This window comes from Capsicum annuum, chromosome 5 (assembly GCF_002878395.1).
Source record: "Capsicum annuum cultivar UCD-10X-F1 chromosome 5, UCD10Xv1.1, whole genome shotgun sequence".
Classification (NCBI taxonomy): domain Eukaryota; kingdom Viridiplantae; phylum Streptophyta; class Magnoliopsida; order Solanales; family Solanaceae; genus Capsicum; species Capsicum annuum.
This window is the reverse complement of record NC_061115.1, coordinates 8,165,784-8,178,561: the sequence shown is the minus strand read 5'-3', so window position 1 is coordinate 8,178,561 and position 12,778 is coordinate 8,165,784.

The window sequence follows — 12,778 nt, the reverse complement described above, 5'->3', positions numbered from 1 at the left end:
GCATGTTCTTTCAGATAACAATGGTAGGTTTGCAGTACTCTGGCTAGTCACTCATACTTCACTAGATCCAAAGCAAAGCTTTCCATGGCTAGCAAGGAGATTGAAAATTCGTTCATTGACCCGGATCAGGATCACAGGGAAGAAAGTTCTGAACACAATGATGAGGTAGTAAGGCTCAGGCAACAATTGATAGATTTACACCGGGAATGGGCCAGCGGAATGCCTCCTCCTCCTCTCCCTGAAGGTCTTGGGAATATCTCTAATTGCCCACCGCTCTCTCAGGCGTAATTCTCCGCTCCTACTGAGTCACCTGATCACGCGCCAGGATTCGCTCAGCGACATTATTATCCTGGCAGTTCTGGTGTGCCCTTGGCAGCTCCCCAATCAAGACCCGCTGCTCAGCCAGCGCCACCGATCACACCGGTATTCATGGCTCTGCCACCACATGAAACTCCCATATATGTTGTGCGTCCCACAATGAGGCTTCCTAGGTCTGCCAGTGAACTAGTACTGAAGGTTCCAGATAGTCAGTATTATGCCCCTGAGCCTACTTTGCAAATAAATGAACCGTATGGGTACACTCAACCGCCTGAATTTCTATTTGATATGGAGAAACCTGCCGCAACAGAGGAACAGGATATCATAACTCGGAAATTGAAAAGTTTAGAACAAGCTATGAGGAATTTGCAAGGAATCGGAGATTATAGGAGTGTTTCCTATAAAGATCTTTGCATGTTCCCAGACATCAACCTTTCCCCCAGTTTTAAGATGTCTAAGTTCGAGAAGTATGTAGGACACGATGATCCCGTTGCACACTTGAGACGTTATTGCAACCAGTTGAGGGTTGCAGGAGGAAGGGAAGAACTGCTCACGGCCTTCTTTGGCGAGAGTCTTTCAGATCTAGCCTCAGAATGGTTTATCGATCGAGACATCGATAAATGGAACAGCTGGGATGATTTGGCTTCTGAATTTGTTCAATATTTCAGTACAACATCGACCTGATTTTGGACGAAAAATCCTTAGTCAACATGAAGAAAAAAACACTGAAGGTTTTAGGGAATACGCGATAAGGTGGCGTGAACAGGCCGCCAGGGTAAAGCCTCCAATGAAAGAAGGTAAGTTGGTAGAAGTTTTCATTCAGGCGCAGGATGAGACCTATTTTCAGCATTTACTTTCGGCAATGGGAAAATCTTTTATGGAAGTCCTCAAAATGGGGGAGATGATAGAGGACGGAATTAAGACCGGTCGAATAGTGAGTTTTTCCGCATTAAAAGCCACCACACAAGCGATTCAAGGTGGATCTGGCACATTTGGAGATAAAAAGAAGAAAGAGGATGTAGCGACTGTCGTAGATGGAACCCATTCCTATCTCAAAAGACCACCTCGCCCCTATCCCCAATCCCAAGCCCAAGTCTACGCCCAAGCTCCATATATTCCTCCCCACCATTACTACTCTCTACAAAACTCTTTATATTCTATTCCACCTCCCCCGTACCCAGTATATAGAGCGCAACCATATGCCCAAACCCCTTCTTACCCGTAGTGGCGCGCGCAAGCTCTACAAAATCGTCCATTCGCTCCACCAAATTACCAAAACCCCTCCAGACCCAGTTTTTAGCCTAGGCCCGAGTATAAGAAGGAGAAGGTGGTCAAAAATCAATTCACACCTCTTGGGGAGTCATATGCTAGCTTGTTTGATAGGTTGAGAAAGTTGAAGGTTTTAAGCCCAAATCAAGGAAGGCTTTCAAATCAACCGTTGAGGAATCTCGATTGTTCTTTAAGGTGTGCGTACTATTCTGACATGCCAGGCCATGATATCGAGAAGTGCTGGCATTTAAAAAGAGCTGTTCAAGATTTAATTGACACAAATCATATGCTGGTCCAGACCCCGGGGGGTCCAAACATTAACCAGAATCCGCTGCCAACCCATGCTGAAGCCAATATGTTAGAATTGATATATGATGGGAAAGAGTCTTTGAGGGGATATAAGCCTATTGTCAAGATACAGACCATTGAGGAGAAATCGGTGAATGTAGCAAAGTCCTTGAAAGCAATGTCATTGAACCAGGAAAGAATGAGAGAAGATAAAGCCCAAGAAATCACTAAGAAACCCCTGATCACAGTACAAGGCGCCAGAAGGTATGTTGATTTAAGTCAGGATAAACCTAAGTTGACAGTGGTGGGAGCTCTGAGTCAGCCCATCTTGACGGTGAAAGGATCACTGACAGCTCCTATTGTCCTCAAACCGATGACCCAACCTCCGATAGTCGATACGAAAAGGGTTCCCTGGAATTATGGGCGGACTGTGATGACCCATCACGAGAAAAAAGTAGTGGAAGATGTAGATAAGGTAGGGGTTTGACTAGGTCAGGAAGATGCTTCGTGCCTGAAAGCTTAAGAAAGTCCAAGCCAACGGTGAGTGGACCGTTATCTATCAAAAAGCCTATCACAGAAGAAGAAGCCGAAGAATTTTTGAAAAAAATAAAATTGCCAGAGTATTCAATATTGGACCAGTTGAAGAAAGCCCTGCTCAAATTTCCCTTTTATCTTTGCTGTTGCACTCCAAGGAGCATCGTGATGTTTTACTGAAGGTATTAAATGAAGCATATGTTCCAAGGGAGATTACAATCAACCAACTTGAGAAAATGGTTGAAAAATCTTTGAGGTCAATCGGATCTGCTTTTCTGACGATGAATTGCCCGTTGAAGGTATAGGGCATAACCGGTGCCTTTACATTACAGTGAAGTGTGAAGATTTCTACGTCACTCATGTTATGATTGATGGAGGTTCAGGTGCAAATATTTGCCCTATTTCTACTTTCCAAAAGTTGAATATTGGTGCTGACAGGATCAGGCCCAACAATGTATGTGTTAGGACTTTCGATGGTGCAAAATCAAATTCCATTGGTGAAATAGAACTAATGTTGACCATAGGGCCTGTTGAGTTCGCCATAGAGTTTCAAGTATTGAATATAGACTCCTATTACAATCTGTTGTTGGGAAGGCCGTGGATTCACAAAGCCAAGGCGGTTGCATCTACACTGCACCAAATGATTAAGTTTGAGCATGACAGGCAAGAAGTGGTTATTCACGGTGAAAGAGATTTGCCCGCCTGCGAAGATTTTTCCTTGTCTCTTATTGAAGCAAATAATGTAGATGAGACATTCGTATATCAAATTTTTGATACAGTGCCAGTGAATCGTATCCTTGAATGACAGGTTATACCGGGACCGCAATTGTCTTCCGCTTCTATCATAATGGTAAGGGAACTTTGGAAATATGGATTTGAGCCAGGAAAGGGTTTGGGAACGTCTCTGCACGGTATAGTTCATCCCATATGTCCGAGTGAGAACGTGGACATGTTTGGTCTGGGATTTGAGCCTACAGCTAAAGATCTGAAAAAAGCCAAGGGAAGGAAAAAGGAAACATGGTCACTCCCTCGCCTAATGCCACTACTCAGTGAATCATTTGCTAAGAGCGGTGTTACGAAGCATGTGGAATTTGAAGTTGAATTGGTTGATGACTTCCAGAACCTTTTTATTGAAGTTGATATGGTCAAAGCAGGAGAAGGTACCAGTATAGCAGACGTGCAATTCATAGGTCCAGCTGTCCTGCTCAATAATTGGGAAGTCACTCGTCTCCCCGTCAGGAGGGAGTTTTTGGTAGTTTATTTTGTTTTTCTTTTTATTTATCCGAGTTATTTCAGGGTTGTAATTCGGATTTTAGTATGTTTATGTTATGTTAGCATCTGTGTTTAAACCCTTCTATCTTTTATTTAATGAAATGCAATGTCCCTTTTGTTTCGTGTCTAATATATTTTGTTTTTCTTTTCTTACATAGTTCTCTTTATGCTGATTCTAATGACATGACATGCATGTAGAATTTTCTGCCTGATCTTAAAATCCAAACTAATCAAGATGTAATAAATCAGGATGGGGAATATGAGGAAGAAGAAGCACTAGAAGAAATAAGCAAAGAGTTGGAACAGTTTGAAGACAAACCGAATCCTAATTTAAATGAGACTGAGCCAATAAATCTAGGGGATCAAGAAGATGTTAGGGAAACTAAAATCAGTGTACATGCTTTGCCACAGCTAAAAGATGGAATGATTCAAGCATTAATTGATTATAAGGATGTTTTTGCATGGTCTTATGATGATATGCCAGGTCGAAGCAAAAGGCAAGTTCTCCCCTAACTAGCAAGGTCCTTTCGTTGTGAAGAAAGTATTGCCCAATGGAGCCTTATATTTGATAGATATTGAAGGCAAAATGGCAGAAATGGCTATCAATGCTGATGCGGTCAAAAGATACTATGTATGATATTTGATCCTTTGTTGAGTTTATTGCATGTTTAGTACTTGCATTCTTGAAGATTGATATGATGAAGGCATTTTATTCTTCTATCCAAACATGGTGTCATCCTTTGTTTACCCATTTGAGCTTCGTTTTATTTTTCTTTCATATCCCTCTTTTGGAATCAAAATAGAGTCAAAGATAAATGTCAAGAAAATAAGAATAAAAGAAAGAGTTCGAAAATTAAAAAAAATCAAAATCAAATCAAAACAAAGAACAAGCTGATGGAACTACATCCGACTTGATTCTTCTCTCTCGGGAGTGAGATACGTAGGCTGCCCTATTTCGGGCTCGGTCCAACCAAATAAAGATCTAAGATTCACCCAGTCAACAAAAATGGGGCATGAGTTAATGTGTTGATTGAGTCGATTCCAAAAGTTGTAAGTCCCACCCCCACTTCAAGTATCATTTGAGCCTCTTACCATCTTTTCTAACCTTAACCAAAAGCCAAGTTACAACCAAAGAAAGTCCTTCAGATCAATTTTTGATAATTTTAAGGCTAAGCATGCAATGGATATGATGATACATTGTGAATTACCACTTGTCTCCCTCAGCATAAGAAATCAGGAAAGAAAATGAAAATAAGAGAGTCTTATTGGTAAAAACCTTTGCAGGTACCATAAGGCGATGGTGAGTGGAGAGAAATAAAAATGAGAGAGTCTTATTGGTAAAAACCTTTACAGGCACCATAAGGCGATGGTGAGTGGAGAAAAATAAAATAACAGAGTCTTATTGGTGAAAACCCTCACGGGCACCGTAAGGCGACGGAGAGTTCAAGAGAAAAGTAAAAAGTGAAAAGAAAGAGATTTGTTGGCGAAAGTCATTTAAGATATCGACAATCGAATGTGATGAATGAGTCCAATGGATTTGAAGAAGCGGCTCAGCGGCAAAGGCACAAACTCAAGAACAAATGGGGAGTTTGGATAGGAAGATCAGGTAGCTCAATCCAAAATGTATGTCATACTCATTGGAGTTGGTTGTCATATTTAGATAAGTTTTCTTTTTGAATATGGGACATTGCCCTTTTCTTTCATTTACATATTCATGCTTTTTGGTCTTTTTATGTCATTTATCAAAATAAAAGACACCATAATTTCTTTACATTTTAAGTCAAGCCTGTGTCAAAACAAGCGAGAAAGGATCTCAAAATTCACTACCAGTCTTTCCAATTATACGAGGAAAAGCCAAGAAACAGCACAAGAAATAAATATGATCATAGTTCAACATGAAACAAAGGAAGTTTATCAACCGACAGGCTGTTGGATTCGTGAAAATATTCAGATTTGGGAAAAGGGTGCACCTCAGAGGCATGGTAAAATTGAAGTCCATTGTTTGAGTCGGAAATCACTTCCCTCAATATGGATCCGGATTAATGATGCGGCAAGATAGGGCGAGTGATAGCGATTTAGAACAAAGATGAAAGGAACGAGTGTTGGGCAGATACCTGCGAAGCCAAGATCTGCAAACTATCACTAAGTTTTTAACTGACAAATTTTCTTTGTTGAAATAGGGGCAAATTCGCTGCACTTAATTCAGATACCATTGGAATTGCACATCAATGGGGTTTTAATTTATGTTCAGGACCCTCCTGAAAAATGGGATTTTACTTTCTGTTCAGGACCCTCCTAAAAAATGGGATTTTACTTTATGTTCAGGAACCTCCTGAAGAATGGGATTTTACTTTATGTTCAAGACCCTCGTGGAAAATGGGATTTCACTTTATGTTCAGGACCCTCCTAAAAAATAGGATTTTACTTTCTGTTCAGGACCCTCCTAAAAAATGGGATTTTACTTTCTGTTCAGGACCCTTCTGAAAAATGGGATTTTACTTTCTGTTCAGGTCCTTCCTTAAAAATGGGATTTTACTTTATGTTCAGGACCCTCCTGTAAAATGGGATTTTACTTCATGTTCAGGACCCTCCTGAAAAATAGGATTTTACTTTATGTTCAGGACCCTCCTGAAAAATGGTATTTTACTTTATGTTCAGGACCCTCCTGAAAAATGGGAATTTACTTTCTGTTCAGAACTCTCCTACAAAATGGGATTTCACTTTATGTTCAGGACCCTCCTGAAAAATGGGATTTTACTTTCTGTTCAGGACCCTCCTGAAAAATGGGATTTTACTTTCTGTTCAGGACCCTCCTGAAAAATGGGACTTTACTTTCTGTTCAGGACCCTCCTGAAAAATGGAATTTTACTTTCTGTTCAGGACCCTCCTGAAAAATGGGATTTTACTTTATGTTCAAGACCCTCCTGAAAAATGGGACTTTACTTTATGTTCAGGACCCTCCTGAAAAGTGGGATTTTACCTTATGTTCAGGACCCTCTTGGAAAATGGGACAACTCTTTCAAAAAATGAAATACTATTTTATTATAATTTTTGTTTGGGATAATTTTCGTTCTAGTTTTAATTTTGGGTTTCAGGAGCCCGCCGGAAGAACAGGGTGATGAAATAGCAAGTCCGGAGCCCGCCTGGAGAATAGAGTGAAGAAAATGAAAAGTCAAGCAACAAAGGGATGGAATAGCAAGTCAGGAGCCTTCCTGGAGAATAGGGTGAAGAAGCGAAAAGTCAAGCATAAGCGAAGAAATTGAAAGCCAAGCAACAAATTGAAAGAAATTGCAAGTTAGGAGCCCGCCTGAAGAATAGGGTGATAAAAGTCAAGTCAAGAGCCAACAGAAGCTGTATAGATAGAACTTTTTGTAATTTCATTTATGTTTTAACTTGTAATTTTTATTTTTGATGTAATGACAGAGCTGCGGATCGGAACCTCGATGGAACCTCACTCGACTCTCCAACTCAGTATAGTCCATCTCCTTCCAAAAGTTGAGATACTTGTCACTTGATCCTCTCATAGTGTGAGTAGGTGGGATGTCTTAAGTCAAGACCCAGTTGTCCTTCTTCCTTCTGTTTCTTTCTTTGAATAATGGTCGGGTCAAAATTTGGTCTCGCTGTCTACTTCTTTGCCTGAAAACACTTCGTGTTTACATTCAAAGGGGGCATGATGTAGACACCTAATTTTGTCCCTCCCCGATATCGTTTTTACCTATTGTTTACCTTATCTTACCACGTGCTCTCACCCGTATGATTATATCCCATAAAAAAAATACAAAAATAACAAACCCACTAACAAACCTAATCCCCAATTATTCTTTTGTAAAATAATTAACCACTCCTATCAATTTTGGACAACACATCACTACCCCATGCCCCATACCCTACCCCACCTACCCTACCCCAATACCCACCCTCACAGCCTATATACACGCACACAATTGACACGCAGAGGAGGCCATTTTTTTTAAAAAGAAAGAAAAATAGAGAGGTTCTAGGTTCTTCTTCTTTCTTCTTCACTGAGAACAGAATTCCCCTCTCACACACACCTCACTATATTCCCTTCTCGAGACACACACTCCACATACAGTGAAGACACCGATCACAGACACACAATGATGCATACACACACAATCGAAAAAGGAGTAAACAAAGAGTGAAAAGAGGAATTGAGAAAAATTCAAAGATGAGTGAACGAAAAAGAGATAAAACAACTCAGTTCAGCTCTTTCCGGTGAAGTATTTCACCGGAATCGTCATTCCGCAAAAATTTGGCCAGCTTCGAAACAAACAACAATCAGTCACCCATTTGAGTTGATTTCAGCGATACCCCACCGAAAAGCGATCATTAAGTCCTAATTTCTTACCCCGCCGGCCGAACCACCATCGGAAGATGCCATTAACGGCGACCAAATGCACCACCATTGGAATCACCGGATTTGTCCTTGAGCTCACCGAAACTGATTGAGAGGTGTTAAAGGGGTCGCCGGAGTTGGGTTTTGTGCGCCATCGGGTCGGTTTAAGCCCTAAAACCACCAAAATTAGTGTTGGTTCTAGAGATTTAGATATGGGTTAACTCTGTTGGAATTTAGTACGGGTATCGTTCATTTCTTCACAAGATTGACCCCGTTAGATTTGATATTTCATCGTCATTTTTGTTTAGAAATTGGGTTTTTCAATCGGACTTCGAGTTCGAAATTTGCATCGAGTTGGCTTGTCGATGGTGCTTTGTCGCTGTTGAGGTCTCCTACATGAGTTTTCGGCTCCGAATTTCTTTATTAGTACCGACAAGAACGAATTCTATGAAAGTCCATTTCTCTAGCTCATTTTTTTTTATCTTGATTATTTTGAACTGGTTGTGATTATGTGTGATGGAATTATGCTTTTGTTGGATTTCTGTTGATGTTGATGTTATGATCATGATGTTTGGTGATTCATTTTCAAAGGTTTGAGGAAAGAACTTGACCATGTTTAATGAATCGATAAAAATAGGTTGGGGGTTGAAATGAAAAAATTGATGAAAATGTTAGACTCGGACAAATTTCGATTTATTGTGTTTGAATGTAAATGCCATATTGAAATGGATAGGCAGTATAGGTTCGGGTAGGCAAGAATTTAAGATTGATGTTTTGATTGGATGTTGGAATGTGCGTGTGAATGTTTCTTTCTGGTTTATCGTATTTAATTCAATTATATAATTTGGTCGGGGAATGCCCCGAAGTATCTGTATATATTTATTCACCGGGAAATGCTCCGAGGTATCATGTACCCGGAGGACGTTCGTTGTGAAGGCCTGCGACATTGGGTAAGGCATTGGAGCTTAGTCTAGATTTAGTTTAGATTAGGATTTATATTTTCGTATTTTTTCTATTTTTGGACTGTATAATTGGACTGGACTTTACATTTCGGATTGCTTTGTTTTATTTGATTATTTTGCGTGTTTTTCGTGCGGTTTATACGTTTCTTAATGCTAAAAATAGTTGATACACTCTATCAAGCGACCGTGGTTGAACCACGGGATCGAGGGGTGCCTAACACCTTCCCCTCGGTCAACAGAATTCCTTAGCCGGAGTCTCTGTTCGCAAACCAGTTTAAAGAGTCAAATGGTTTTTGAAAAGGATTTTCTAATGGTGACTTGGCACACCAGATTATGTCAAGTGGCGACTCTGAATAAAAATGTTAATAATCCTTTTCCAAAACAAATTTTCATTTCTCGTCACTTAAATAATAAAACCCTTTTCGAACATAAAATATAACCATTTTTTAGAGTACGTGAAAAGGGGTGTGACAATCATGAATGATATATTTAATTCATATATGGATTTTATAATTGTGTATATTGATGATATTCTTGTATTTTCTAAGACATTAGAATTGCATTTTAAACATCTGAATATATTCAAACAAATTGTGGTACAAAATGGTTTGGTTATTTCCAGACCAAAAATGTGCTTGTTTGAGACTAATGTTGGATTTTTAGGACATAATATTTGTCGAGGAGAAATCAAGCCAATTCAAAGAGCTATGGACTTTGCTAATAAATTTTCTGATATTATAACTGACAAAACTCAATTGCAAAGATTTTTAGGGAGTCTTAATTACATTTCTCCTTTTTATAAAAATATGTGTCGTGATGTAGCTCCTTTATATGACAGCTTAAAGAAAAATCACATAGAACCTTGGACTCATAAGCACACTAAATTGATAAATATCATTAAAAAACGTGTTTAATATTTACCTTGCTTAACCTTAGCTAATCCTACTTGGTTAAAAATTATTGAAATTGATGCTTCGAATATTGATTTTGGAGGAATACTTAAACAAGTAAATCCCCATAATAATATTGAATGTCTTATTAGATTTCATTCTGAAAAATGGTCTGAAAGTCAAAAAAAATACGCCATTGTGGCCCATGAAATTCTGACTATTGTTAAATGTGTTTTAAAATTTCAAGATGATTTATATAATCAGAAATTTATAGTAAGAACTGATGTCCAATCAGTCAAATGTATGTTTGATAAAGATTTTAAACAAGATATTTCTAAATTAATTTTTGCAAGGTGGCAAGCTCAATTAGCCCCTTTTGATTTTGACATACAATACAAGAAAGGTAGTGAAAATTCTTTGCCTGACTGTTTGTTCATGAAATATTTAAAAGATTAAATGAATTTCTACACTTACTTTCTTTCTGAAAAAACAATAATTACTATAATTAAGTGCAATCCTCTAAATGAAGATATTCATTTTATTTTACTAGAAAAAATCATCCATGACATGATAAAATAAGATTTATTCCTTTCGAATTTTGAAGATATACGAGATGAAATTGATTGGTATGATATTGATTCATCATTTGATAAATACTAATCTTTTCATGCAGTATGGGTACAGATCCACCCTGACAAATAGCCAGTGGTCGAGGAAAAGGCTGCTGAAGCCAAGGAGGAGGGGGAAGAAACTCCCCTTCATTATTATATGCTTCTTCATCAGTCAATTTTCTCAGTATTGCAAAGGGAAAATATGAGTTTGATTAATGCAAGAATTTCGCAAATTGCAGAATCATCTTTAAAAACTTCGCATAGGAGCACTTTGATCCATTTGGATGATATTTCAGAGGATCATCCTTTATTTGAGCAACTACAATCTTTTATATCTGCCAAGCAAGCCGATTCATTTGCTTCAGTTGCCAAAGAAAACACCGTCGATAGGCAAAATTATGAAAAACTTAAAAATCGAGAGATAATAGTTCTCATAGAAAATTCTCAAATATGTAAACAAAATGATCCATGGAAACTCCTCCAAAAATATTTATTAACTAACCTCTATTTTGCAGGAGAATCTTATAAGACAAGAGCCTTTTATGAATCAATACTAGTGGCTGCTGGAAGTATTGAAATAGAACACTATCAAATAGGTGAAACAACTCCAGATGTTCATGGATACTCCAAGATGGTCATTAAAAAAGTCATATCAATAGAAGATTGAGAAACCACTTCCATGACAGAAAAATTCATAACAATGAAAGGATCGAAAATCGCCTTCACTTATTGGGACTATATAAAAGCCTTTACCCAAACCTTATGTTATAACAATATTAAACATAAACATACTTGGTTTCTAAAGATTTGTTCTAAAGTCTTTGAAGACCCAATTCCGAATTGGTTTATTCAATGGTGGTTGTATCATGGCCTTACAGTGAAAATTCTGCCAGTAGAATAGCTGCATCTGTACAAAGAATGAATTAAAGTGTCGCCATTTCTAACAGACTTATATCATTCAGATAATGTTTGTAATCTAGATAAAATTGACCAAATATATTTCTTTATAGAATTCTCCATTTCATGGATACATATGGAGTGTTGAATTCGGATACATGAAAGAACAAATATCCAAACTTTATAGGATATTCTAAACAAATTTTTGGGAAAACATAACAAGAAAAGACCCCCTCACTAAGCTCCCGCATGGACGAGAATTGCTTGAATCCATTAATCAAAAGATCATCGAATACACCACTGCTCCACAAAAGAAAATTGTGGAAGATAAAAACCTAAGTTATATTTCTAGAAGAATCTCTGTACATGATGGAGAAAAATTAGAAATGATTGAAAAATACTTAGAAGAAGTCCGAAAAATTTGATGAAAACTGTGGAACAATGTTCGGATACTCTCATGAAAAGTCTTACAATTGAAGAAGCAGCTAAATCTGAAGATATTCAAGAATCCCAGCCACTTTCTCCTAAAAATATTCTTAATGATGAAGAAATTGAAAAACCTGAGGCATTACTCTATCAACTAAAAAGCAAAGGAAAAGACAAGATATGATAGGTTTACTATGCTCGTCTTCTATGTATAGGACCCATATATGGGACCTTTAATTAATAAAAATATTGTGCACAAGGACCCACCAGTAATGTGCAAGATGCTTTTTTATTTCTATATATATAGACGCCTTATCTGTTAGGGAGGCATAAGTTAGAAAAATTTTATTTCTTTCATTTTTCTCTCTCTCTAAGTCCGCTCCCTTCTCTCTTCCCCTCTTGTATAATATTTCAAGTCTTTAATAAAAGAAGACAGCTAGCCGACATTTACTATTCAGGCCTTGCATCCGATCATTATTAAGGTATTGATTTATTTTCTTTTGGAGTACTTCTAATACTTCTTCTTCCCTTTTATCCGTGACTATGTCCGGCTAAAAACCTTTCATATCTATGCCAGAGATCTAACTTCTCTTACTTAGTAACTATGAAAGATCCAGTCTTTATCAAAATATGAAGGAATTTTTATATAGTTTCTTGACTTGTTCCTAAATTGTTGGTACAGTCGAAATTAGTACTGTCTATGATGGCTTTGTCTTAGTGACTACGTCTAGCAAGCTGGGTTTTTTAAGCCTGTTAAAGATAAAGAAAAGGGTGTTCTTATCACAGTTAGAATCGCTAGACGCATGGGCTCATCATAAGTATGTATTAATATTCTGACAGGCCCTTGTTCGGGTAAAAGATTTCATACAGTCATTTAACTATTTAAAAATTCTTTTATATTTTGGTTGGTGCTTTGATTCGATTTTCCGACTACGGCTTTCCAATATTAATTAA